The following is a 23,879-nucleotide window of genomic DNA, read 5'->3' as shown; positions in this document are numbered from 1 at the left end:
ATGTCGCATCTCTCTCGCCGTCACTTGTGGCCGCGAATCATATTTTACGTAGTTTTCTGCAAGCGTCAGCGGAGCGTCAGTCGAGCTAAGTCGGGACAAGTCGCATAAGAGGAGCAATAAAATGTGCATTTCCGGTACCGGGAATCGAACCCAGGCCTCCTGGGCGAGAGCCAGGCATCCCAGCCACCAGACGACACCGGATAACGACACAAGCACTCGTCCAACAAACTCGGCGAGCGTCCACCCGCTACTTGACGACAACTGCAAAAATTAACGTTTCCACTTCGTAGAACGGCATGCTCGGGACGTATCTCGTGGAGACGAACGCCAGCAATCATGAGACCAAACTGCGCCGGTGAATCCTGTTGTTACACCACGCACCACTGTGCTACGACAGTTTAAGAAAGCGACGCTCACGCTTTGCTGCGCTTTTTCCTTCGCGGGAAATCAGTGCTCCTGTTTTCGAGACGGAAAACGTTGGCAGCGTGGGATTCGAACCCACGCCTCCGAAGAGACTGGTGCCTGAAACCAGCGCCTTAGACCGCTCGGCCACGCTACCTACGCGACGCGGCGGTCACAGGAGCTGCGTTCTACCCCACGAGAACACACCGCAATGGCACAAAAACGAGAAGTAAAAATTGGCAGCGGTGGGATTCGAACCCACGCCTCCGAAGAGACTGGTGCCTTAAACCAGCGCCTTAGACCGCTCGGCCACGCTACCTACACCAGTGTTCCTGGCATTTGTAGAATGCAGTGCACGACACAGCTTCCTGATCTGTTGCGACTGGTTGCTCGAACATCGCACCTCAAACGACTGCCCTTTTCGAATAGAGATTAACTACACAGGCAGCTGCCAGCGCCCTGGTGCGGCGGCATCGCGTGTTTATAAGGATTCGGTAGTGCCACCTGCAGCCTGAGGAACATGAGCACAAAATCAGGAGGGCACCGTGATTTCAATCACTGGGTCACTATCGTCATTGCAGCGACAGCAAGCAGAACTTTAAAAAGTGCCGTGACCCGGATTCGAGCCTGGGTTGTCGCGGCACAACGCAATGTCCTGACCACTAGACGATCACGGCCACGGAGCCACCGCGGAATTCAACTCTCGCGACTGCAAGTGGCTGTGCACAGCAAAGCTCGGCCGACTGTGTCTCGCAACAGCTGTGTCAGACGCGGTCTCCATTATATGCATACTGGCAAACGAACGTGCCCGCGCTGATGGACACTGAGCAGAGTGGTTAGCTGCATTCAACCCCCGTGGCAATGTCTTGCAGTCCTCCAAGTCTGTTGGCCGCAGGTATGTGCCCGGATAAGAGGTGGACAGATGTCGCATCTCTCTCGCCGTCACTTGTGGCCGCGAATCATATTTTACGTAGTTTTCTGCAAGCGTCAGCGGAGCGTCAGTCGAGCTAAGTCGGGACAAGTCGCATAAGAGGAGCAATAAAATGTGCATTTCCGGTACCGGGAATCGAACCCAGGCCTCCTGGGCGAGAGCCAGGCATCCCAGCCACCAGACGACACCGGATAACGACACAAGCACTCGTCCAACAAACTCGGCGAGCGTCCACCCGCTACTTGACGACAACTGCAAAAATTAACGTTTCCACTTCGTAGAACGGCATGCTCGGGACGTATCTCGTGGAGACGAACGCCAGCAATCATGAGACCAAACTGCGCCGGTGAATCCTGTTGTTACACCACGCACCACTGTGCTACGACAGTTTAAGAAAGCGACGCTCACGCTTTGCTGCGCTTTTTCCTTCGCGGGAAATCAGTGCTCCTGTTTTCGAGACGGAAAACGTTGGCAGCGGTGGGATTCGAACCCACGCCTCCGAAGAGACTGGTGCCTGAAACCAGCGCCTTAGACCGCTCGGCCACGCTACCTACGCGACGCGGCGGTCACAGGAGCTGCGTTCTACCCCACGAGAACACACCGCAATGCACAAAAACGAGAAGTAAAAATTGGCAGCGGTGGGATTCGAACCCACGCCTCCGAAGAGACTGGTGCCTTAAACCAGCGCCTTAGACCGCTCGGCCACGCTACCTACACCAGTGTTCCTGGCATTTGTAGAATGCAGTGCACGACACAGCTTCCTGATCTGTTGCGACTGGTTGCTCGAACATCGCACCTCAAACGACTGCCCTTTTCGAATAGAGATTAACTACACAGGCAGCTGCCAGCGCCCTGGTGCGGCGGCATCGCGTGTTTATAAGGATTCGGTAGTGCCACCTGCAGCCTGAGGAACATGAGCACAAAATCAGGAGGGCACCGTGATTTCAATCACTGGGTCACTATCGTCATTGCAGCGACAGCAAGGCAGAACTTTAAAAAGTGCCGTGACCCGGATTCGAGCCTGGGTTGTCGCGGCCACAACGCAATGTCCTGACCACTAGACGATCACGGCCACGGAGCCACCGCGGAATTCAACTCTCGCGACTGCAAGTGGCTGTGCACAGCAAAGCTCGGCCGACTGTGTCTCGCAACAGCTGTGTCAGACGCGGTCTCCATTATATGCATACTGGCAAACGAACGTGCCCGCGCTGATGGACACTGAGCAGAGTGGTTAGCTGCATTCAACCCCCGTGGCAATGTCTTGCAGTCCTCCAAGTCTGTTGGCCGCAGGTATGTGCCCGGATAAGAGGTGGACAGATGTCGCATCTCTCTCGCCGTCACTTGTGGCCGCGAATCATATTTTACGTAGTTTTCTGCAAGCGTCAGCGGAGCGTCAGTCGAGCTAAGTCGGGACAAGTCGCATAAGAGGAGCAATAAAATGTGCATTTCCGGTACCGGGAATCGAACCCAGGCCTCCTGGGCGAGAGCCAGGCATCCCAGCCACCAGACGACACCGGATAACGACACAAGCACTCGTCCAACAAACTCGGCGAGCGTCCACCCGCTACTTGACGACAACTGCAAAAATTAACGTTTCCACTTCGTAGAACGGCATGCTCGGGACGTATCTCGTGGAGACGAACGCCAGCAATCATGAGACCAAACTGCGCCGGTGAATCCTGTTGTTACACCACGCACCACTGTGCTACGACAGTTTAAGAAAGCGACGCTCACGCTTTGCTGCGCTTTTTCCTTCGCGGGAAATCAGTGCTCCTGTTTTCGAGACGGAAAACGTTGGCAGCGGTGGGATTCGAACCCACGCCTCCGAAGAGACTGGTGCCTGAAACCAGCGCCTTAGACCGCTCGGCCACGCTACCTACGCGACGCGGCGGTCACAGGAGCTGCGTTCTACCCCACGAGAACACACCGCAATGGCACAAAAACGAGAAGTAAAAATTGGCAGCGGTGGGATTCGAACCCACGCCTCGAAGAGACTGGTGCCTTAAACCAGCGCCTTAGACCGCTCGGCCACGCTACCTACACCAGTGTTCCTGGCATTTGTAGAATGCAGTGCACGACACAGCTTCCTGATCTGTTGCGACTGGTTGCTCGAACATCGCACCTCAAACGACTGCCCTTTTCGAATAGAGATTAACTACACAGGCAGCTGCCAGCGCCCTGGTGCGGCGGCATCGCGTGTTTATAAGGATTCGGTAGTGCCACCTGCAGCCTGAGGAACATGAGCACAAAATCAGGAGGGCACCGTGATTTCAATCACTGGGTCACTATCGTCATTGCAGCGACAGCAAGGCAGAACTTTAAAAAGTGCCGTGACCCGGATTCGAGCCTGGGTTGTCGCGGCCACAACGCAATGTCCTGACCACTAGACGATCACGGCCACGGAGCCACCGCGGAATTCAACTCTCGCGACTGCAAGTGGCTGTGCACAGCAAAGCTCGGCCGACTGTGTCTCGCACAGCTGTGTCAGACGCGGTCTCCATTATATGCATACTGGCAAACGAACGTGCCCGCGCTGATGGACACTGAGCAGAGTGGTTAGCTGCATTCAACCCCCGTGGCAATGTCTTGCAGTCCTCCAAGTCTGTTGGCCGCAGGTATGTGCCCGGATAAGAGGTGGACAGATGTCGCATCTCTCTCGCCGTCACTTGTGGCCGCGAATCATATTTTACGTAGTTTTCTGCAAGCGTCAGCGGAGCGTCAGTCGAGCTAAGTCGGGACAAGTCGCATAAGAGGAGCAATAAAATGTGCATTTCCGGTACCGGGGAATCGAACCCAGGCCTCCTGGGCGAGAGCCAGGCATCCCAGCCACCAGACGACACCGGATAACGACACAAGCACTCGTCCAACAAACTCGGCGAGCGTCCACCCGCTACTTGACGACAACTGCAAAAATTAACGTTTCCACTTCGTAGAACGGCATGCTCGGGACGTATCTCGTGGAGACGAACGCCAGCAATCATGAGACCAAACTGCGCCGGTGAATCCTGTTGTTACACCACGCACCACTGTGCTACGACAGTTTAAGAAAGCGACGCTCACGCTTTGCTGCGCTTTTTCCTTCGCGGGAAATCAGTGCTCCTGTTTTCGAGACGGAAAACGTTGGCAGCGGTGGGATTCGAACCCACGCCTCCGAAGAGACTGGTGCCTGAAACCAGCGCCTTAGACCGCTCGGCCACGCTACCTACGCGACGCGGCGGTCACAGGAGCTGCGTTCTACCCCACGAGAACACACCGCAATGGCACAAAAACGAGAAGTAAAAATTGGCAGCGGTGGGATTCGAACCCACGCCTCCGAAGAGACTGGTGCCTTAAACCAGCGCCTTAGACCGCTCGGCCACGCTACCTACACCAGTGTTCCTGGCATTTGTAGAATGCAGTGCACGACACAGCTTCCTGATCTGTTGCGACTGGTTGCTCGAACATCGCACCTCAAACGACTGCCCTTTTCGAATAGAGATTAACTACACAGGCAGCTGCCAGCGCCCTGGTGCGGCGGCATCGCGTGTTTATAAGGATTCGGTAGTGCCACCTGCAGCCTGAGGAACATGAGCACAAAATCAGGAGGGCACCGTGATTTCAATCACTGGGTCACTATCGTCATTGCAGCGACAGCAAGGCAGAACTTTAAAAAGTGCCGTGACCCGGATTCGAGCCTGGGTTGTCGCGGCCACAACGCAATGTCCTGACCACTAGACGATCACGGCCACGGAGCCACCGCGGAATTCAACTCTCGCGACTGCAAGTGGCTGTGCACAGCAAAGCTCGGCCGACTGTGTCTCGCAACAGCTGTGTCAGACGCGGTCTCCATTATATGTATACTGGCAAACGAACGTGCCCGCGCTGATGGACACTGAGCAGAGTGGTTAGCTGCATTCAACCCCCGTGGCAATGTCTTGCAGTCCTCCAAGTCTGTTGGCCGCAGGTATGTGCCCGGATAAGAGGTGGACAGATGTCGCATCTCTCTCGCCGTCACTTGTGGCCGCGAATCATATTTTACGTAGTTTTCTGCAAGCGTCAGCGAGCGTCAGTCGAGCTAAGTCGGGACAAGTCGCATAAGAGGAGCAATAAAATGTGCATTTCCGGTACCGGGAATCGAACCCAGGCCTCCTGGGCGAGAGCCAGGCATCCCAGCCACCAGACGACACCGGATAACGACACAAGCACTCGTCCAACAAACTCGGCGAGCGTCCACCCGCTACTTGACGACAACTGCAAAAATTAACGTTTCCACTTCGTAGAACGGCATGCTCGGGACGTATCTCGTGGAGACGAACGCCAGCAATCATGAGACCAAACTGCGCCGGTGAATCCTGTTGTTACACCACGCACCACTGTGCTACGACAGTTTAAGAAAGCGACGCTCACGCTTTGCTGCGCTTTTTCCTTCGCGGGAAATCAGTGCTCCTGTTTTCGAGACGGAAAACGTTGGCAGCGGTGGGATTCGAACCCACGCCTCCGAAGAGACTGGTGCCTGAAACCAGCGCCTTAGACCGCTCGGCCACGCTACCTACGCGACGCGGCGGTCACAGGAGCTGCGTTCTACCCCACGAGAACACACCGCAATGGCACAAAAACGAGAAGTAAAAATTGGCAGCGGTGGGATTCGAACCCACGCCTCCGAAGAGACTGGTGCCTTAAACCAGCGCTTAGACCGCTCGGCCACGCTACCTACACCAGTGTTCCTGGCATTTGTAGAATGCAGTGCACGACACAGCTTCCTGCCGAAGAGACTGGTGCCTTAAACCAGCGCCTTAGACCGCTCGGCCACGCTACCTACACCAGTGTTCCTGGCATTTGTAGAATGCAGTGCACGACACAGCTTCCTGATCTGTTGCGACTGGTTGCTCGAACATCGCACCTCAAACGACTGCCCTTTTCGAATAGAGATTAACTACACAGGCAGCTGCCAGCGCCCCTGGTGCGGCGGCATCGCGTGTTATAAGGATTCGGTAGTGCACCTGCAGCCTGAGGAACATGAGCACAAAATCAGGAGGGCACCGTGATTTCAATCACTGGGTCACTATCGTCATTGCAGCGACAGCAAGGCAGAACTTTAAAAAGTGCCGTGACCCGGATTCGAGCCTGGGTTGTCGCGGCCACAACGCAATGTCCTGACCACTAGACGATCACGGCCACGGAGCCACCGCGGAATTCAACTCTCGCGACTGCAAGTGGCTGTGCACAGCAAAGCTCGGCCGACTGTGTCTCGCAACAGCTGTGTCAGACGCGGTCTCCATTATATGTATACTGGCAAACGAACGTGCCCGCGCTGATGGACACTGAGCAGAGTGGTTAGCTGCATTCAACCCCCGTGGCAATGTCTTGCAGTCCTCCAAGTCTGTTGGCCGCAGGTATGTGCCCGGATAAGAGGTGGACAGATGTCGCATCTCTCTCGCCGTCACTTGTGGCCGCGAATCATATTTTACGTAGTTTTCTGCAAGCGTCAGCGGAGCGTCAGTCGAGCTAAGTCGGGACAAGTCGCATAAGAGGAGCAATAAAATGTGCATTTCTCGGTACCGGGAATCGAACCCAGGCCTCCTGGGCGAGAGCCAGGCATCCCAGCCACCAGACGACACCGGATAACGACACAAGCACTCGTCCAACAAACTCGGCGAGCGTCCACCCGCTACTTGACGACAACTGCAAAAATTAACCGTTTTCCACTTCGTAGAACGGTGCTCGGGACGTATCTCGTGGAGACGAACGCCAGCAATCATGAGACCAAACTGCGCCGGTGAATCCTGTTGTTACACCACGCACCACTGTGCTACGACAGTTTAAGAAAGCGACGCTCACGCTTTGCTGCGCTTTTTCCTTCGCGGGAAATCAGTGCTCCTGTTTTCGAGACGGAAAACGTTGGCAGCGGTGGGATTCGAACCCACGCCTCCGAAGAGACTGGTGCCTGAAACCAGCGCCTTAGACCGCTCGGCCACGCTACCTACGCGACGCGGCGGTCACAGGAGCTGCGTTCTACCCCACGAGAACACACCGCAATGGCACAAAAACGAGAAGTAAAAATTGGCAGCGGGTGGGATTCGAACCCACGCCTCCGAAGAGACTGGTGCCTTAAACCAGCGCCTTAGACCGCTCGGCCACGCTACCTACACCAGTGTTCCTGGCATTTGTAGAATGCAGTGCACGACACAGCTTCCTGATCTGTTGCGACTGGTTGCTCGAACATCGCACCTCAAACGACTGCCCTTTTCGAATAGAGATTAACTACACAGGCAGCTGCCAGCGCCCTGGTGCGGCGGCATCGCGTGTTTATAAGGATTCGGTAGTGCCACCTGCAGCCTGAGGAACATGAGCACAAAATCAGGAGGGCACCGTGATTTCAATCACTGGGTCACTATCGTCATTGCAGCGACAGCAAGGCAGAACTTTAAAAAGTGCCGTGACCCGGATTCGAGCCTGGGTTGTCGCGGCCACAACGCAATGTCCTGACCACTAGACGATCACGGCCACGGAGCCACCGCGGAATTCAACTCTCGCGACTGCAAGTGGCTGTGCACAGCAAAGCTCGGCCGACTGTGTCTCGCAACAGCTGTGTCAGACGCGGTCTCCATTATATGCATACTGGCAAACGAACGTGCCCGCGCTGATGGACACTGAGCAGAGTGGTTAGCTGCATTCAACCCCCGTGGCAATGTCTTGCAGTCCTCCAAGTCTGTTGGCCGCAGGTATGTGCCCGGATAAGAGGTGGACAGATGTCGCATCTCTCTCGCCGTCACTTGTGGCCGCGAATCATATTTTACGTAGTTTTCTGCAAGCGTCAGCGGAGCGTCAGTCGAGCTAAGTCGGGACAAGTCGCATAAGAGGAGCAATAAAATGTGCATTTCCGGTACCGGGAATCGAACCCAGGCCTCCTGGGCGAGAGCCAGGCATCCCAGCCACCAGACGACACCGGATAACGACACAAGCACTCGTCCAACAAACTCGGCGAGCGTCCACCCGCTACTTGACGACAACTGCAAAAATTAACGTTTCCACTTCGTAGAACGGCATGCTCGGGCGTATCTCGTGGAGACGAACGCCAGCAATCATGAGACCAAACTGCGCCGGTGAATCCTGTTGTTACACCACGCACCACTGTGCTACGACAGTTTAAGAAAGCGACGCTCACGCTTTGCTGCGCTTTTTCCTTCGCGGGAAATCAGTGCTCCTGTTTTCGAGACGGAAAACGTTGGCAGCGGTGGGATTCGAACCCACGCCTCCGAAGAGACTGGTGCCTGAAACCAGCGCCTTAGACCGCTCGGCCACGCTACCTACGCGACGCGGCGGTCACAGGAGCTGCGTTCTACCCCACGAGAACACACCGCAATGGCACAAAAACGAGAAGTAAAAATTGGCAGCGGTGGGATTCGAACCCACGCCTCCGAAGAGACTGGTGCCTTAAACCAGCGCCTTAGACCGCTCGGCCACGCTACCTACACCAGTGTTCCTGGCATTTGTAGAATGCAGTGCACGACACAGCTTCCTGATCTGTTGCGACTGGTTGCTCGAACATCGCACCTCAAACGACTGCCCTTTTCGAATAGAGATTAACTACACAGGCAGCTGCCAGCGCCCTGGTGCGGCGGCATCGCGTGTTTATAAGGATTCGGTAGTGCCACCTGCAGCCTGAGGAACATGAGCACAAAATCAGGAGGGCACCGTGATTTCAATCACTGGGTCACTATCGTCATTGCAGCGACAGCAAGGCAGAACTTTAAAAAGTGCCGTGACCCGGATTCGAGCCTGGGTTTGTCGCGGCCACAACGCAATGTCCTGACCACTAGACGATCACGGCCACGGAGCCACCGCGGAATTCAACTCTCGCGACTGCAAGTGGCTGTGCACAGCAAAGCTCGGCCGACTGTGTCTCGCAACAGCTGTGTCAGACGCGGTCTCCATTATATGTATACTGGCAAACGAACGTGCCCGCGCTGATGGACACTGAGCAGAGTGGTTAGCTGCATTCAACCCCCGTGGCAATGTCTTGCAGTCCTCCAAGTCTGTTGGCCGCAGGTATGTGCCCGGATAAGAGGTGGACAGATGTCGCATCTCTCTCGCCGTCACTTGTGGCCGCGAATCATATTTTACGTAGTTTCTGCAAGCGTCAGCGGAGCGTCAGTCGAGCTAAGTCGGGACAAGTCGCATAAGAGGAGCAATAAAATGTGCATTTCCGGTACGGGAATCGAACCAGGCCTCCTGGGCGAGAGCCAGGCATCCCAGCCACCAGACGACACCGGATAACGACACAAGCACTCGTCCAACAAACTCGGCGAGCGTCCACCCGCTACTTGACGACAACTGCAAAAATTAACGTTTCCACTTCGTAGAACGGCATGCTCGGGACGTATCTCGTGGAGACGAACGCCAGCAATCATGAGACCAAACTGCGCCGGTGAATCCTGTTGTTACACCACGCACCACTGTGCTACGACAGTTTAAGAAAGCGACGCTCACGCTTTGCTGCGCTTTTTCCTTCGCGGGAAATCAGTGCTCCTGTTTTCGAGACGGAAAACGTTGGCAGCGGTGGGATTCGAACCCACGCCTCCGAAGAGACTGGTGCCTGAAACCAGCGCCTTAGACCGCTCGGCCACGCTACCTACGCGACGCGGCGGTCACAGGAGCTGCGTTCTACCCACGAGAACACACCGCAATGGCACAAAAACGAGAAGTAAAAATTGGCAGCGGTGGGATTCGAACCCACGCCTCCGAAGAGACTGGTGCCTTAAACCAGCGCCTTAGACCGCTCGGCCACGCTACCTACACAGTGTTCCTGGCATTTGTAGAATGCAGTGCACGACACAGCTTCCTGATCTGTTGCGACTGGTTGCTCGAACATCGCACCTCAAACGACTGCCCTTTTCGAATAGAGATTAACTACACAGGCAGCTGCCAGCGCCCTGGTGCGGCGGCATCGCGTGTTTATAAGGATTCGGTAGTGCACCTGCAGCCTGAGGAACATGAGCACAAAATCAGGAGGGCACCGTGATTTCAATCACTGGGTCACTATCGTCATTGCAGCGACAGCAAGGCAGAACTTTAAAAAGTGCCGTGACCGGATTCGAGCCTGGGTTGTCGCGGCCACAACGCAATGTCCTGACCACTAGACGATCACGGCCACGGAGCCACCGCGGAATTCAACTCTCGCGACTGCAAGTGGCTGTGCACAGCAAAGCTCGGCCGACTGTGTCTCGCAACAGCTGTGTCAGACGCGGTCTCCATTATATGTATACTGGCAAACGAACGTGCCCGCGCTGATGGACACTGAGCAGAGTGGTTAGCTGCATTCACCCCGTGGCAATGTCTTGCAGTCCTCCAAGTCTGTTGGCCGCAGGTATGTGCCCGGATAAGAGAGTGGACAGATGTCGCATCTCTCTCGCCGTCACTTGTGGCCGCGAATCATATTTTACGTAGTTTTCTGCAAGCGTCAGCGGAGCGTCAGTCGAGCTAAGTCGGGACAAGTCGCATAAGAGGAGCAATAAAATGTGCATTTCCGGTACCGGGAATCGAACCCAGGCCTCTGGGCGAGAGCCAGGCATCCCAGCCACCAGACGACACCGGATAACGACACAAGCACTCGTCCAACAAACTCGGCGAGCGTCCACCCGCTACTTGACGACAACTGCAAAAATTAACGTTTCCACTTCGTAGAACGGCATGCTCGGGACGTATCTCGTGGAGACGAACGCCAGCAATCATGAGACCAAACTGCGCCGGTGAATCCTGTTGTTACACCACGCACCACTGTGCTACGACAGTTTAAGAAAGCGACGCTCACGCTTTGCTGCGCTTTTTCCTTCGCGGGAAATCAGTGCTCCTGTTTCGAGACGGAAAACGTTGGCAGCGGTGGGATTCGAACCCACGCCTCCGAAGAGACTGGTGCCTGAAACCAGCGCCTTAGACCGCTCGGCCACGCTACCTACGCGAGCGCGCGGTCACAGGAGCTGCGTTTCTACCCCACGAGAACACACCGCAATGGCACAAAAACGAGAAGTAAAAATTGGCAGCGGTGGGATTCGAACCCACGCCTCCGAAGAGACTGGTGCCTTAAACCAGCGCCTTAGACCGCTCGGCCACGCTACCTACACCAGTGTTCCTGGCATTTGTAGAATGCAGTGCACGACACAGCTTCCTGATCTGTTGCGACTGGTTGCTCGAACATCGCACCTCAAACGACTGCCCTTTTCGAATAGAGATTAACTACACAGGCAGCTGCCAGCGCCCTGGTGCGGCGGCATCGCGTGTTTATAAGGATTCGGTAGTGCCACCTGCAGCCTGAGGAACATGAGCACAAAATCAGGAGGGCACCGTGATTTCAATCACTGGGTCACTATCGTCATTGCAGCGACAGCAAGGCAGAACTTTAAAAAAGTGCCGTGACCCGGATTCGAGCCTGGGTTGTCGCGGCCACAACGCAATGTCCTGACCACTAGACGATCACGGCCACGGAGCCACCGCGGAATTCAACTCTCGCGACTGCAAGTGGCTGTGCACAGCAAAGCTCGGCCGACTGTGTCTCGCAACAGCTGTGTCAGACGCGGTCTCCATTATATGCATACTGGCAAACGAACGTGCCCGCGCTGATGGACACTGAGCAGAGTGGTTAGCTGCATTCAACCCCCGTGGCAATGTCTTGCAGTCCTCCAAGTCTGTTGGCCGCAGGTATGTGCCCGGATAAGAGGTGGACAGATGTCGCATCTCTCTCGCCGTCACTTGTGGCCGCGAATCATATTTACGTAGTTTTCTGCAAGCGTCAGCGGAGCGTCAGTCGAGCTAAGTCGGGACAAGTCGCATAAGAGGAGCAATAAAATGTGCATTTCCGGTACCGGGAATCGAACCCAGGCCTCCTGGGCGAGAGCCAGGCATCCCAGCCACCAGACGACACCGGATAACGACACAAGCACTCGTCCAACAAACTCGGCGAGCGTCCACCCGCTACTTGACGACAACTGCAAAAATTAACGTTTCCACTTCGTAGAACGGCATGCTCGGGACGTATCTCGTGGAGACGAACGCCAGCAATCATGAGACCAAACTGCGCCGGTGAATCCTGTTGTTACACCACGCACCACTGTGCTACGACAGTTTAAGAAAGCGACGCTCACGCTTTGCTGCGCTTTTTCCTTCGCGGGAAATCAGTGCTCCTGTTTTCGAGACGGAAAACGTTGGCAGCGGTGGGATTCGAACCCACGCCTCCGAAGAGACTGGTGCCTGAAACCAGCGCCTTAGACCGCTCGGCCACGCTACCTACGCGACGCGGCGGTCACAGGAGCTGCGTTCTACCCCACGAGAACACACCGCAATGGCACAAAAACGAGAAGTAAAAATTGGCAGCGGTGGGATTCGAACCCACGCCTCCGAAGAGACTGGTGCCTTAAACCAGCGCCTTAGACCGCTCGGCCACGCTACCTACACCAGTGTTCCTGGCATTTGTAGAATGCAGTGCACGACACAGCTTCCTGATCTGTTGCGACTGGTTGCTCGAACATCGCACCTCAAACGACTGCCCTTTTCGAATAGAGATTAACTACACAGGCAGCTGCCAGCGCCCTGGTGCGGCGGCATCGCGTGTTTATAAGGATTCGGTAGTGCCACCTGCAGCCTGAGGAACATGAGCACAAAATCAGGAGGGCACCGTGATTTCAATCACTGGGTCACTATCGTCATTGCAGCGACAGCAAGGCAGAACTTTAAAAAGTGCCGTGACCCGGATTCGAGCCTGGGTTGTCGCGGCCACAACGCAATGTCCTGACCACTAGACGATCACGGCCACGGAGCCACCGCGGAATTCAACTCTCGCGACTGCAAGTGGCTGTGCACAGCAAAGCTCGGCCGACTGTGTCTCGCAACAGCTGTGTCAGACGCGGTCTCCATTATATGTATACTGGCAAACGAACGTGCCCGCGCTGATGGACACTGAGCAGAGTGGTTAGCTGCATTCAACCCCCGTGGCAATGTCTTGCAGTCCTCCAAGTCTGTTGGCCGCAGGTATGTGCCCGGATAAGAGGTGGACAGATGTCGCATCTCTCTCGCCGTCACTTGTGGCCGCGAATCATATTTTACGTAGTTTTCTGCAAGCGTCAGCGGAGCGTCAGTCGAGCTAAGTCGGGACAAGTCGCATAAGAGGAGCAATAAAATGTGCATTTCCGGTACCGGGAATCGAACCCAGGCCTCCTGGGCGAGAGCCAGGCATCCCAGCCACCAGACGACACCGGATAACGACACAAGCACTCGTCCAACAAACTCGGCGAGCGTCCACCCGCTACTTGACGACAACTGCAAAAATTAACGTTTCCACTTCGTAGAACGGCATGCTCGGGACGTATCTCGTGGAGACGAACGCCAGCAATCATGAGACCAAACTGCGCCGGTGAATCCTGTTGTTACACCACGCACCACTGTGCTACGACAGTTTAAGAAAGCGACGCTCACGCTTTGCTGCGCTTTTTCCTTCGCGGGAAATCAGTGCTCCTGTTTTCGAGACGGAAAACGTTGGCAGCGGTGGGATTCGAACCCACGCCTCCGAAGAGACTGGTGCCTGAAACCAGCGCCTTAGACCGCTCGGCCACGCTACCTACGCGACGCGGCGGTCACAGGAGCTGCGTTCTACCCCACGAGAACACACCGCAATGGCACAAAAACGAGAAGTAAAAATTGGCAGCGGTGGGATTCGAACCCACGCCTCCGAAGAGACTGGTGCCTTAAACCAGCGCCTTAGACCGCTCGGCCACGCTACCTACACCAGTGTTCCTGGCATTTGTAGAATGCAGTGCACGACACAGCTTCCTGATCTGTTGCGACTGGTTGCTCGAACATCGCACCTCAAACGACTGCCCTTTTCGAATAGAGATTAACTACACAGGCAGCTGCCAGCGCCCTGGTGCGGCGGCATCGCGTGTTTATAAGGATTCGGTAGTGCCACCTGCAGCCTGAGGAACATGAGCACAAAATCAGGAGGGCACCGTGATTTCAATCACTGGGTCACTATCGTCATTGCAGCGACAGCAAGGCAGAACTTTAAAAAGTGCCGTGACCCGGATTCGAGCCTGGGTTGTCGCGGCCACAACGCAATGTCCTGACCACTAGACGATCACGGCCACGGAGCCACCGCGGAATTCAACTCTCGCGACTGCAAGTGGCTGTGCACAGCAAAGCTCGGCCGACTGTGTCTCGCAACAGCTGTGTCAGACGCGGTCTCCATTATATGTATACTGGCAAACGAACGTGCCCGCGCTGATGGACACTGAGCAGAGTGGTTAGCTGCATTCAACCCCCGTGGCAATGTCTTGCAGTCCTCCAAGTCTGTTGGCCGCAGGTATGTGCCCGGATAAGAGGTGGACAGATGTCGCATCTCTCTCGCCGTCACTTGTGGCCGCGAATCATATTTTACGTAGTTTTCTGCAAGCGTCAGCGGAGCGTCAGTCGAGCTAAGTCGGGACAAGTCGCATAAGAGGAGCAATAAAATGTGCATTTCCGGTACCGGGAATCGAACCCAGGCCTCCTGGGCGAGAGCCAGGCATCCCAGCCACCAGACGACACCGGATAACGACACAAGCACTCGTCCAACAAACTCGGCGAGCGTCCACCCGCTACTTGACGACAACTGCAAAAATTAACGTTTCCACTTCGTAGAACGGCATGCTCGGGACGTATCTCGTGGAGACGAACGCCAGCAATCATGAGACCAAACTGCGCCGGTGAATCCTGTTGTTACACCACGCACCACTGTGCTACGACAGTTTAAGAAAGCGACGCTCACGCTTTGCTGCGCTTTTTCCTTCGCGGGAAATCAGTGCTCCTGTTTTCGAGACGGAAAACGTTGGCAGCGGTGGGATTCGAACCCACGCCTCCGAAGAGACTGGTGCCTGAAACCAGCGCCTTAGACCGCTCGGCCACGCTACCTACGCGACGCGGCGGTCACAGGAGCTGCGTTCTACCCCACGAGAACACACCGCAATGGCACAAAAACGAGAAGTAAAAATTGGCAGCGGTGGGATTCGAACCCACGCCTCCGAAGAGACTGGTGCCTTAAACCAGCGCCTTAGACCGCTCGGCCACGCTACCTACACCAGTGTTCCTGGCATTTGTAGAATGCAGTGCACGACACAGCTTCCTGATCTGTTGCGACTGGTTGCTCGAACATCGCACCTCAAACGACTGCCCTTTTCGAATAGAGATTAACTACACAGGCAGCTGCCAGCGCCCTGGTGCGGCGGCATCGCGTGTTTATAAGGATTCGGTAGTGCCACCTGCAGCCTGAGGAACATGAGCACAAAATCAGGAGGGCACCGTGATTTCAATCACTGGGTCACTATCGTCATTGCAGCGACAGCAAGGCAGAACTTTAAAAAGTGCCGTGACCCGGATTCGAGCCTGGGTTGTCGCGGCCACAACGCAATGTCCTGACCACTAGACGATCACGGCCACGGAGCCACCGCGGAATTCAACTCTCGCGACTGCAAGTGGCTGTGCACAGCAAAGCTCGGCCGACTGTGTCTCGCAACAGCTGTGTCAGACGCGGTCTCCATTATATGTATACTGGCAAACGAACGTGCCCGCGCTGATGGACACTGAGCAGAGTGGTTAGCTGCATTCAACCCCCCCTCCGTGGCAATGTCTTGCAGTCCTCCAAGTCTGTTGGCCGCAGGTATGTGCCCGGATAAGAGGTGGACAGATGTCGCATCTCTCTCGCCGTCACTTGTGGCCGCGAATCATATTTTACGTAGTTTTCTGCAAGCGTCAGCGGAGCGTCAGTCGAGCTAAGTCGGGACAAGTCGCATAAGAGGAGCAATAAAATGTGCATTTCCGGTACCGGGAATCGAACCCAGGCCTCCTGGGCGAGAGCCAGGCATCCCAGCCACCAGACGACACCGGATAACGACACAAGCACTCGTCCAACAAACTCGGCGAGCGTCCACCCGCTACTTGACGACAACTGCAAAAATTAACGTTTCCACTTCGTAGAACGGCATGCTCGGGACGTATCTCGTGGAGACGAACGCCAGCAATCATGAGACCAAACTGCGCCGGTGAATCCTGTTGTTACACCACGCACCACTGTGCTACGACAGTTTAAGAAAGCGACGCTCACGCTTTGCTGCGCTTTTTCCTTCGCGGGAAATCAGTGCTCCTGTTTTCGAGACGGAAAACGTTGGCAGCGGTGGGATTCGAACCCACGCCTCCGAAGAGACTGGTGCCTGAAACCAGCGCCTTAGACCGCTCGGCCACGCTACCTACGCGACGCGGCGGTCACAGGAGCTGCGTTCTACCCCACGAGAACACACCGCAATGGCACAAAAACGAGAAGTAAAAATTGGCAGCGGTGGGATTCGAACCCACGCCTCCGAAGAGACTGGTGCCTTAAACCAGCGCCTTAGACCGCTCGGCCACGCTACCTACACCAGTGTTCCTGGCATTTGTAGAATGCAGTGCACGACACAGCTTCCTGATCTGTTGCGACTGGTTGCTCGAACATCGCACCTCAAACGACTGCCCTTTTCGAATAGAGATTAACTACACAGGCAGCTGCCAGCGCCCTGGTGCGGCGGCATCGCGTGTTTATAAGGATTCGGTAGTGCCACCTGCAGCCTGAGGAACATGAGCACAAAATCAGGAGGGCACCGTGATTTCAATCACTGGGTCACTATCGTCATTGCAGCGACAGCAAGGCAGAACTTTAAAAAGTGCCGTGACCCGGATTCGAGCCTGGGTTGTCGCGGCCACAACGCAATGTCCTGACCACTAGACGATCACGGCCACGGAGCCACCGCGGAATTCAACTCTCGCGACTGCAAGTGGCTGTGCACAGCAAAGCTCGGCCGACTGTGTCTCGCAACAGCTGTGTCAGACGCGGTCTCCATTATATGTATACTGGCAAACGAACGTGCCCGCGCTGATGGACACTGAGCAGAGTGGTTAGCTGCATTCAACCCCCGTGGCAATGTCTTGCAGTCCTCCAAGTCTGTTGGCCGCAGGTATGTGCCCGGATAAGAGGTGGACAGATGTCGCATCTCTCTCGCCGTCACTTGTGGCCGCGAATCATATTTTACGTAGTTTTCTGCAAGCGTCAGCGGAGCGTCAGTCGAGCTAAGTCGGGACAAGTCGCATAAGAGGAGCAATAAAATGTGCATTTCCGGTACCGGGAATCGAACCCAGGCCTCCTGGGCGAGAGCCAGGCATCCCAGCCACCAGACGACACCGGATAACGACACAAGCACTCGTCCAACAAACTCGGCGAGCGTCCACCCGCTACTTGACGACAACTGCAAAAATTAACGTTTCCACTTCGTAGAACGGCATGCTCGGGACGTATCTCGTGGAGACGAACGCCAGCAATCATGAGACCAAACTGCGCCGGTGAATCCTGTTGTTACACCACGCACCACTGTGCTACGACAGTTTAAGAAAGCGACGCTCACGCTTTGCTGCGCTTTTTCCTTCGCGGGGAAATCAGTGCTCCTGTTTTCGAGACGGAAAACGTTGGCAGCGGTGGGATTCGAACCCACGCCTCCGAAGAGACTGGTGCCTGAAACCAGCGCCTTAGACCGCTCGGCCACGCTACCTACGCGACGCGGCGGTCACAGGAGCTGCGTTCTACCCCACGAGAACACACCGCAATGGCACAAAAACGAGAAGTAAAAATTGGCAGCGGTGGGATTCGAACCCACGCCTCCGAAGAGACTGGTGCCTTAAACCAGCGCCTTAGACCGCTCGGCCACGCTACCTACACCAGTGTTCCTGGCATTTGTAGAATGCAGTGCACGACACAGCTTCCTGATCTGTTGCGACTGGTTGCTCGAACATCGCACCTCAAACGACTGCCCTTTTCGAATAGAGATTAACTACACAGGCAGCTGCCAGCGCCCTGGTGCGGCGGCATCGCGTGTTTATAAGGATTCGGTAGTGCCACCTGCAGCCTGAGGAACATGAGCACAAAATCAGGAGGGCACCGTGATTTCAATCACTGGGTCACTATCGTCATTGCAGCGACAGCAAGGCAGAACTTTAAAAAGTGCCGTGACCCGGATTCGAGCCTGGGTTGTCGCGGCCACAACGCAATGTCCTGACCACTAGACGATCACGGCCACGGAGCCACCGCGGAATTCAACTCTCGCGACTGCAAGTGGCTGTGCACAGCAAAGCTCGGCCGACTGTGTCTCGCAACAGCTGTGACAGACGCGGTCTCCATTATATGCATACTGGCAAACGAACGTGCCCGCGCTGATGGACACTGAGCAGAGTGGTTAGCTGCATTCAACCCCCGTGGCAATGTCTTGCAGTCCTCCAAGTCTGTTGGCCGCAGGTATGTGCCCGGATAAGAGGTGGACAGATGTCGCATCTCTCTCGCCGTCACTTGTGGCCGCGAATCATATTTTACGTAGTTTTCTGCAAGCGTCAGCGGAGCGTCAGTCGAGCTAAGTCGGGACAAGTCGCATAAGAGGAGCAATAAAATGTGCATTTCCGGTACCGGGAATCGAACCCAGGCCTCCTGGGCGAGAGCCAGGCATCCCAGCCACCAGACGACACCGGATAACGACACAAGCACTCGTCCAACAAACTCGGCGAGCGTCCACCCGCTACTTGACGACAACTGCAAAAATTAACGTTTCCACTTCGTAGAACGGCATGCTCGGGACGTATCTCGTGGAGACGAACGCCAGCAATCATGAGACCAAACTGCGCCGGTGAATCCTGTTGTTACACCACGCACCACTGTGCTACGACAGTTTAAGAAAGCGACGCTCACGCTTTGCTGCGCTTTTTCCTTCGCGGGAAATCAGTGCTCCTGTTTTCGAGACGGAAAACGTTGGCAGCGGTGGGATTCGAACCCACGCCTCCGAAGAGACTGGTGCCTGAAACCAGCGCCTTAGACCGCTCGGCCACGCTACCTACGCGACGCGGCGGTCACAGGAGCTGCGTTCTACCCCACGAGAACACACCGCAATGGCACAAAAACGAGAAGTAAAAATTGGCAGCGGTGGGATTCGAACCCACGCCTCCGAAGAGACTGGTGCCTTAAACCAGCGCCTTAGACCGCTCGGCCACGCTACCTACACCAGTGTTCCTGGCATTTGTAGAATGCAGTGCACGACACAGCTTCCTGATCTGTTGCGACTGGTTGCTCGAACATCGCACCTCAAACGACTGCCCTTTTCGAATAGAGATTAACTACACAGGCAGCTGCCAGCGCCCTGGTGCGGCGGCATCGCGTGTTTATAAGGATTCGGTAGTGCCACCTGCAGCCTGAGGAACATGAGCACAAAATCAGGAGGGCACCGTGATTTCAATCACTGGGTCACTATCGTCATTGCAGCGACAGCAAGGCAGAACTTTAAAAAGTGCCGTGACCCGGATTCGAGCCTGGGTTGTCGCGGCCACAACGCAATGTCCTGACCACTAGACGATCACGGCCACGGAGCCACCGCGGAATTCAACTCTCGCGACTGCAAGTGGCTGTGCACAGCAAAGCTCGGCCGACTGTGTCTCGCAACAGCTGTGACAGACGCGGTCTCCATTATATGCATACTGGCAAACGAACGTGCCCGCGCTGATGGACACTGAGCAGAGTGGTTAGCTGCATTCAACCCCCGTGGCAATGTCTTGCAGTCCTCCAAGTCTGTTGGCCGCAGGTATGTGCCCGGATAAGAGGTGGACAGATGTCGCATCTCTCTCGCCGTCACTTGTGGCCGCGAATCATATTTTACGTAGTTTTCTGCAAGCGTCAGCGGAGCGTCAGTCGAGCTAAGTCGGGACAAGTCGCATAAGAGGAGCAATAAAATGTGCATTTCCGGTACCGGGAATCGAACCCAGGCCTCCTGGGCGAGAGCCAGGCATCCCAGCCACCAGACGACACCGGATAACGACACAAGCACTCGTCCAACAAACTCGGCGAGCGTCCACCCGCTACTTGACGACAACTGCAAAAATTAACGTTTCCACTTCGTAGAACGGCATGCTCGGGACGTATCTCGTGGAGACGAACGCCAGCAATCATGAGACCAAACTGCGCCGGTGAATCCTGTTGTTACACCACGCACCACTGTGCTACGACAGTTTAAGAAAGCGACGCTCACGCTTTGCTGCGCTTTTTCCTTCGCGGGAAATCAGTGCTCCTGTTTTCGAGACGGAAAACGTTGGCAGCGGTGGGATTCGAACCCACGCCTCCGAAGAGACTGGTGCCTGAAACCAGCGCCTTAGACCGCTCGGCCACGCTACCTACGCGACGCGGCGGTCACAGGAGCTGCGTTCTACCCCACGAGAACACACCGCAATGGCACAAAAACGAGAAGTAAAAATTGGCAGCGGTGGGATTCGAACCCACGCCTCCGAAGAGACTGGTGCCTTAAACCAGCGCCTTAGACCGCTCGGCCACGCTACCTACACCAGTGTTCCTGGCATTTGTAGAATGCAGTGCACGACACAGCTTCCTGATCTGTTGCGACTGGTTGCTCGAACATCGCACCTCAAACGACTGCCCTTTTCGAATAGAGATTAACTACACAGGCAGCTGCCAGCGCCCTGGTGCGGCGGCATCGCGTGTTTATAAGGATTCGGTAGTGCCACCTGCAGCCTGAGGAACATGAGCACAAAATCAGGAGGGCACCGTGATTTCAATCACTGGGTCACTATCGTCATTGCAGCGACAGCAAGGCAGAACTTTAAAAAGTGCCGTGACCCGGATTCGAGCCTGGGTTGTCGCGGCCACAACGCAATGTCCTGACCACTAGACGATCACGGCCACGGAGCCACCGCGGAATTCAACTCTCGCGACTGCAAGTGGCTGTGCACAGCAAAGCTCGGCCGACTGTGTCTCGCAACAGCTGTGTCAGACGCGGTCTCCATTATATGCATACTGGCAAACGAACGTGCCCGCGCTGATGGACACTGAGCAGAGTGGTTAGCTGCATTCAACCCCCGTGGCAATGTCTTGCAGTCCTCCAAGTCTGTTGGCCGCAGGTATGTGCCCGGATAAGAGGTGGACAGATGTCGCATCTCTCTCGCCGTCACTTGTGGCCGCGAATCATATTTTACGTAGTTTTCTGCAAGCGTCAGCGGAGCGTCAGTCGAGCTAAGTCGGGACAAGTCGCATAAGAGGAGCAATAAAATGTGCATTTCCGGTACCGGGAATCGAACCCAGGCCTCCTGGGCGAGAGCCAGGCATCCCAGCCACCAGACGACACCGGATAACGACACAAGCACTCGTCCAACAAACTCGGCGAGCGTCCACCCGCTACTTGACGACAACTGCAAAAATTAACGTTTCCACTTCGTAGAACGGCATGCTCGGGACGTATCTCGTGGAGACGAACGCCAGCAATCATGAGACCAAACTGCGCCGGTGAATCCTGTTGTTACACCACGCACCACTGTGCTACGACAGTTTAAGAAAGCGACGCTCACGCTTTGCTGCGCTTTTTCCTTCGCGGGAAATCAGTGCTCCTGTTTTCGAGACGGAAAACGTTGGCAGCGGTGGGATTCGAACCCACGCCTCCGAAGAGACTGGTGCCTGAAACCAGCGCCTTAGACCGCTCGGCCACGCTACCTACGCGACGCGGCGGTCACAGGAGCTGCGTTCTACCCCACGAGAACACACCGCAATGGCACAAAAACGAGAAGTAAAAATTGGCAGCGGTGGGATTCGAACCCACGCCTCCGAAGAGACTGGTGCCTTAAACCAGCGCCTTAGACCGCTCGGCCACGCTACCTACACCAGTGTTCCTGGCATTTGTAGAATGCAGTGCACGACACAGCTTCCTGATCTGTTGCGACTGGTTGCTCGAACATCGCACCTCAAACGACTGCCCTTTTCGAATAGAGATTAACTACACAGGCAGCTGCCAGCGCCCTGGTGCGGCGGCATCGCGTGTTTATAAGGATTCGGTAGTGCCACCTGCAGCCTGAGGAACATGAGCACAAAATCAGGAGGGCACCGTGATTTCAATCACTGGGTCACTATCGTCATTGCAGCGACAGCAAGGCAGAACTTTAAAAAGTGCCGTGACCCGGATTCGAGCCTGGGTTGTCGCGGCCACAACGCAATGTCCTGACCACTAGACGATCACGGCCACGGAGCCACCGCGGAATTCAACTCTCGCGACTGCAAGTGGCTGTGCACAGCAAAGCTCGGCCGACTGTGTCTCGCAACAGCTGTGTCAGACGCGGTCTCCATTATATGTATACTGGCAAACGAACGTGCCCGCGCTGATGGACACTGAGCAGAGTGGTTAGCTGCATTCAACCCCCGTGGCAATGTCTTGCAGTCCTCCAAGTCTGTTGGCCGCAGGTATGTGCCCGGATAAGAGGTGGACAGATGTCGCATCTCTCTCGCCGTCACTTGTGGCCGCGAATCATATTTTACGTAGTTTTCTGCAAGCGTCAGCGGAGCGTCAGTCGAGCTAAGTCGGGACAAGTCGCATAAGAGGAGCAATAAAATGTGCATTTCCGGTACCGGGAATCGAACCCAGGCCTCCTGGGCGAGAGCCAGGCATCCCAGCCACCAGACGACACCGGATAACGACACAAGCACTCGTCCAACAAACTCGGCGAGCGTCCACCCGCTACTTGACGACAACTGCAAAAATTAACGTTTCCACTTCGTAGAACGGCATGCTCGGGACGTATCTCGTGGAGACGAACGCCAGCAATCATGAGACCAAACTGCGCCGGTGAATCCTGTTGTTACACCACGCACCACTGTGCTACGACAGTTTAAGAAAGCGACGCTCACGCTTTGCTGCGCTTTTTCCTTCGCGGGAAATCAGTGCTCCTGTTTTCGAGACGGAAAACGTTGGCAGCGGTGGGATTCGAACCCACGCCTCCGAAGAGACTGGTGCCTGAAACCAGCGCCTTAGACCGCTCGGCCACGCTACCTACGCGACGCGGCGGTCACAGGAGCTGCGTTCTACCCCACGAGAACACACCGCAATGGCACAAAAACGAGAAGTAAAAATTGGCAGCGGTGGGATTCGAACCCACGCCTCCGAAGAGACTGGTGCCTTAAACCAGCGCCTTAGACCGCTCGGCCACGCTACCTACACCAGTGTTCCTGGCATTTGTAGAATGCAGTGCACGACACAGCTTCCTGATCTGTTGCGACTGGTTGCTCGAACATCGCACCTCAAACGACTGCCCTTTTCGAATAGAGATTAACTACACAGGCAGCTGCCAGCGCCCTGGTGCGGCGGCATCGCGTGTTTATAAGGATTCGGTAGTGCCACCTGCAGCCTGAGGAACATGAGCACAAAATCAGGAGGGCACCGTGATTTCAATCACTGGGTCACTATCGTCATTGCAGCGACAGCAAGGCAGAACTTTAAAAAGTGCCGTGACCCGGATTCGAGCCTGGGTTGTCGCGGCCACAACGCAATGTCCTGACCACTAGACGATCACGGCCACGGAGCCACCGCGGAATTCAACTCTCGCGACTGCAAGTGGCTGTGCACAGCAAAGCTCGGCCGACTGTGTCTCGCAACAGCTGTGACAGACGCGGTCTCCATTATATGCATACTGGCAAACGAACGTGCCCGCGCTGATG

General features: G+C 55.6%; 36 non-coding genes across 36 annotated transcripts; all 36 read right to left on the bottom strand.

Moving 5' to 3' along the window:
- Positions 1-478: 478 nt before the first annotated feature.
- On the bottom strand, positions 479-559 carry Trnal-cag (transfer RNA leucine (anticodon CAG)). Its single transcript has one exon. It is a non-coding gene; the product is annotated as a tRNA-Leu (tRNA).
- Positions 560-639: 80 nt separating this feature from the next.
- Positions 640-721, bottom strand: Trnal-aag (transfer RNA leucine (anticodon AAG)). Its single transcript has one exon. It is a non-coding gene; the product is annotated as a tRNA-Leu (tRNA).
- Positions 722-1,802: 1,081 nt separating this feature from the next.
- Positions 1,803-1,884, bottom strand: Trnal-cag (transfer RNA leucine (anticodon CAG)). Its single transcript has one exon. It is a non-coding gene; the product is annotated as a tRNA-Leu (tRNA).
- Positions 1,885-1,963: 79 nt separating this feature from the next.
- Positions 1,964-2,045, bottom strand: Trnal-aag (transfer RNA leucine (anticodon AAG)). Its single transcript has one exon. It is a non-coding gene; the product is annotated as a tRNA-Leu (tRNA).
- Positions 2,046-3,128: 1,083 nt separating this feature from the next.
- Positions 3,129-3,210, bottom strand: Trnal-cag (transfer RNA leucine (anticodon CAG)). Its single transcript has one exon. It is a non-coding gene; the product is annotated as a tRNA-Leu (tRNA).
- Positions 3,211-3,290: 80 nt separating this feature from the next.
- On the bottom strand, positions 3,291-3,371 carry Trnal-aag (transfer RNA leucine (anticodon AAG)). The gene has a single exon. It is a non-coding gene; the product is annotated as a tRNA-Leu (tRNA).
- A 1,083-nt stretch (positions 3,372-4,454) lies between these two features.
- Trnal-cag (transfer RNA leucine (anticodon CAG)) lies at positions 4,455-4,536 on the bottom strand. Its single transcript has one exon. It is a non-coding gene; the product is annotated as a tRNA-Leu (tRNA).
- An 80-nt stretch (positions 4,537-4,616) lies between these two features.
- On the bottom strand, positions 4,617-4,698 carry Trnal-aag (transfer RNA leucine (anticodon AAG)). The gene has a single exon. It is a non-coding gene; the product is annotated as a tRNA-Leu (tRNA).
- Positions 4,699-5,780: 1,082 nt separating this feature from the next.
- On the bottom strand, positions 5,781-5,862 carry Trnal-cag (transfer RNA leucine (anticodon CAG)). The gene has a single exon. It is a non-coding gene; the product is annotated as a tRNA-Leu (tRNA).
- Positions 5,863-5,942: 80 nt separating this feature from the next.
- On the bottom strand, positions 5,943-6,023 carry Trnal-aag (transfer RNA leucine (anticodon AAG)). Its single transcript has one exon. It is a non-coding gene; the product is annotated as a tRNA-Leu (tRNA).
- Positions 6,024-7,211: 1,188 nt separating this feature from the next.
- On the bottom strand, positions 7,212-7,293 carry Trnal-cag (transfer RNA leucine (anticodon CAG)). Its single transcript has one exon. It is a non-coding gene; the product is annotated as a tRNA-Leu (tRNA).
- An 80-nt stretch (positions 7,294-7,373) lies between these two features.
- Positions 7,374-7,456, bottom strand: Trnal-aag (transfer RNA leucine (anticodon AAG)). Its single transcript has one exon. It is a non-coding gene; the product is annotated as a tRNA-Leu (tRNA).
- Positions 7,457-8,538: 1,082 nt separating this feature from the next.
- On the bottom strand, positions 8,539-8,620 carry Trnal-cag (transfer RNA leucine (anticodon CAG)). Its single transcript has one exon. It is a non-coding gene; the product is annotated as a tRNA-Leu (tRNA).
- Positions 8,621-8,700: 80 nt separating this feature from the next.
- On the bottom strand, positions 8,701-8,782 carry Trnal-aag (transfer RNA leucine (anticodon AAG)). Its single transcript has one exon. It is a non-coding gene; the product is annotated as a tRNA-Leu (tRNA).
- A 1,081-nt stretch (positions 8,783-9,863) lies between these two features.
- On the bottom strand, positions 9,864-9,945 carry Trnal-cag (transfer RNA leucine (anticodon CAG)). Its single transcript has one exon. It is a non-coding gene; the product is annotated as a tRNA-Leu (tRNA).
- A 79-nt stretch (positions 9,946-10,024) lies between these two features.
- Positions 10,025-10,106, bottom strand: Trnal-aag (transfer RNA leucine (anticodon AAG)). Its single transcript has one exon. It is a non-coding gene; the product is annotated as a tRNA-Leu (tRNA).
- Positions 10,107-11,183: 1,077 nt separating this feature from the next.
- Trnal-cag (transfer RNA leucine (anticodon CAG)) lies at positions 11,184-11,265 on the bottom strand. The gene has a single exon. It is a non-coding gene; the product is annotated as a tRNA-Leu (tRNA).
- Positions 11,266-11,346: 81 nt separating this feature from the next.
- On the bottom strand, positions 11,347-11,428 carry Trnal-aag (transfer RNA leucine (anticodon AAG)). Its single transcript has one exon. It is a non-coding gene; the product is annotated as a tRNA-Leu (tRNA).
- A 1,083-nt stretch (positions 11,429-12,511) lies between these two features.
- On the bottom strand, positions 12,512-12,593 carry Trnal-cag (transfer RNA leucine (anticodon CAG)). The gene has a single exon. It is a non-coding gene; the product is annotated as a tRNA-Leu (tRNA).
- An 80-nt stretch (positions 12,594-12,673) lies between these two features.
- Positions 12,674-12,755, bottom strand: Trnal-aag (transfer RNA leucine (anticodon AAG)). Its single transcript has one exon. It is a non-coding gene; the product is annotated as a tRNA-Leu (tRNA).
- A 1,083-nt stretch (positions 12,756-13,838) lies between these two features.
- Trnal-cag (transfer RNA leucine (anticodon CAG)) lies at positions 13,839-13,920 on the bottom strand. Its single transcript has one exon. It is a non-coding gene; the product is annotated as a tRNA-Leu (tRNA).
- An 80-nt stretch (positions 13,921-14,000) lies between these two features.
- Positions 14,001-14,082, bottom strand: Trnal-aag (transfer RNA leucine (anticodon AAG)). The gene has a single exon. It is a non-coding gene; the product is annotated as a tRNA-Leu (tRNA).
- A 1,083-nt stretch (positions 14,083-15,165) lies between these two features.
- On the bottom strand, positions 15,166-15,247 carry Trnal-cag (transfer RNA leucine (anticodon CAG)). Its single transcript has one exon. It is a non-coding gene; the product is annotated as a tRNA-Leu (tRNA).
- Positions 15,248-15,327: 80 nt separating this feature from the next.
- Trnal-aag (transfer RNA leucine (anticodon AAG)) lies at positions 15,328-15,409 on the bottom strand. The gene has a single exon. It is a non-coding gene; the product is annotated as a tRNA-Leu (tRNA).
- Positions 15,410-16,497: 1,088 nt separating this feature from the next.
- Trnal-cag (transfer RNA leucine (anticodon CAG)) lies at positions 16,498-16,579 on the bottom strand. The gene has a single exon. It is a non-coding gene; the product is annotated as a tRNA-Leu (tRNA).
- An 80-nt stretch (positions 16,580-16,659) lies between these two features.
- Positions 16,660-16,741, bottom strand: Trnal-aag (transfer RNA leucine (anticodon AAG)). The gene has a single exon. It is a non-coding gene; the product is annotated as a tRNA-Leu (tRNA).
- A 1,084-nt stretch (positions 16,742-17,825) lies between these two features.
- Trnal-cag (transfer RNA leucine (anticodon CAG)) lies at positions 17,826-17,907 on the bottom strand. Its single transcript has one exon. It is a non-coding gene; the product is annotated as a tRNA-Leu (tRNA).
- An 80-nt stretch (positions 17,908-17,987) lies between these two features.
- Trnal-aag (transfer RNA leucine (anticodon AAG)) lies at positions 17,988-18,069 on the bottom strand. Its single transcript has one exon. It is a non-coding gene; the product is annotated as a tRNA-Leu (tRNA).
- Positions 18,070-19,152: 1,083 nt separating this feature from the next.
- Positions 19,153-19,234, bottom strand: Trnal-cag (transfer RNA leucine (anticodon CAG)). Its single transcript has one exon. It is a non-coding gene; the product is annotated as a tRNA-Leu (tRNA).
- Positions 19,235-19,314: 80 nt separating this feature from the next.
- Positions 19,315-19,396, bottom strand: Trnal-aag (transfer RNA leucine (anticodon AAG)). Its single transcript has one exon. It is a non-coding gene; the product is annotated as a tRNA-Leu (tRNA).
- A 1,083-nt stretch (positions 19,397-20,479) lies between these two features.
- On the bottom strand, positions 20,480-20,561 carry Trnal-cag (transfer RNA leucine (anticodon CAG)). Its single transcript has one exon. It is a non-coding gene; the product is annotated as a tRNA-Leu (tRNA).
- Positions 20,562-20,641: 80 nt separating this feature from the next.
- Positions 20,642-20,723, bottom strand: Trnal-aag (transfer RNA leucine (anticodon AAG)). The gene has a single exon. It is a non-coding gene; the product is annotated as a tRNA-Leu (tRNA).
- A 1,083-nt stretch (positions 20,724-21,806) lies between these two features.
- Positions 21,807-21,888, bottom strand: Trnal-cag (transfer RNA leucine (anticodon CAG)). Its single transcript has one exon. It is a non-coding gene; the product is annotated as a tRNA-Leu (tRNA).
- An 80-nt stretch (positions 21,889-21,968) lies between these two features.
- Trnal-aag (transfer RNA leucine (anticodon AAG)) lies at positions 21,969-22,050 on the bottom strand. Its single transcript has one exon. It is a non-coding gene; the product is annotated as a tRNA-Leu (tRNA).
- A 1,083-nt stretch (positions 22,051-23,133) lies between these two features.
- Positions 23,134-23,215, bottom strand: Trnal-cag (transfer RNA leucine (anticodon CAG)). Its single transcript has one exon. It is a non-coding gene; the product is annotated as a tRNA-Leu (tRNA).
- An 80-nt stretch (positions 23,216-23,295) lies between these two features.
- Trnal-aag (transfer RNA leucine (anticodon AAG)) lies at positions 23,296-23,377 on the bottom strand. Its single transcript has one exon. It is a non-coding gene; the product is annotated as a tRNA-Leu (tRNA).
- Positions 23,378-23,879: the final 502 nt, after the last annotated feature.

The sequence above is a fragment of the Schistocerca serialis genome, unplaced genomic scaffold, assembly GCF_023864345.2.
Source record: "Schistocerca serialis cubense isolate TAMUIC-IGC-003099 unplaced genomic scaffold, iqSchSeri2.2 HiC_scaffold_978, whole genome shotgun sequence".
NCBI lineage: Eukaryota > Metazoa > Arthropoda > Insecta > Orthoptera > Acrididae > Schistocerca > Schistocerca serialis.
The sequence above is the reverse complement of the archived record's forward strand: the minus strand, read 5'-3'. Positions and strand labels throughout refer to the sequence as shown.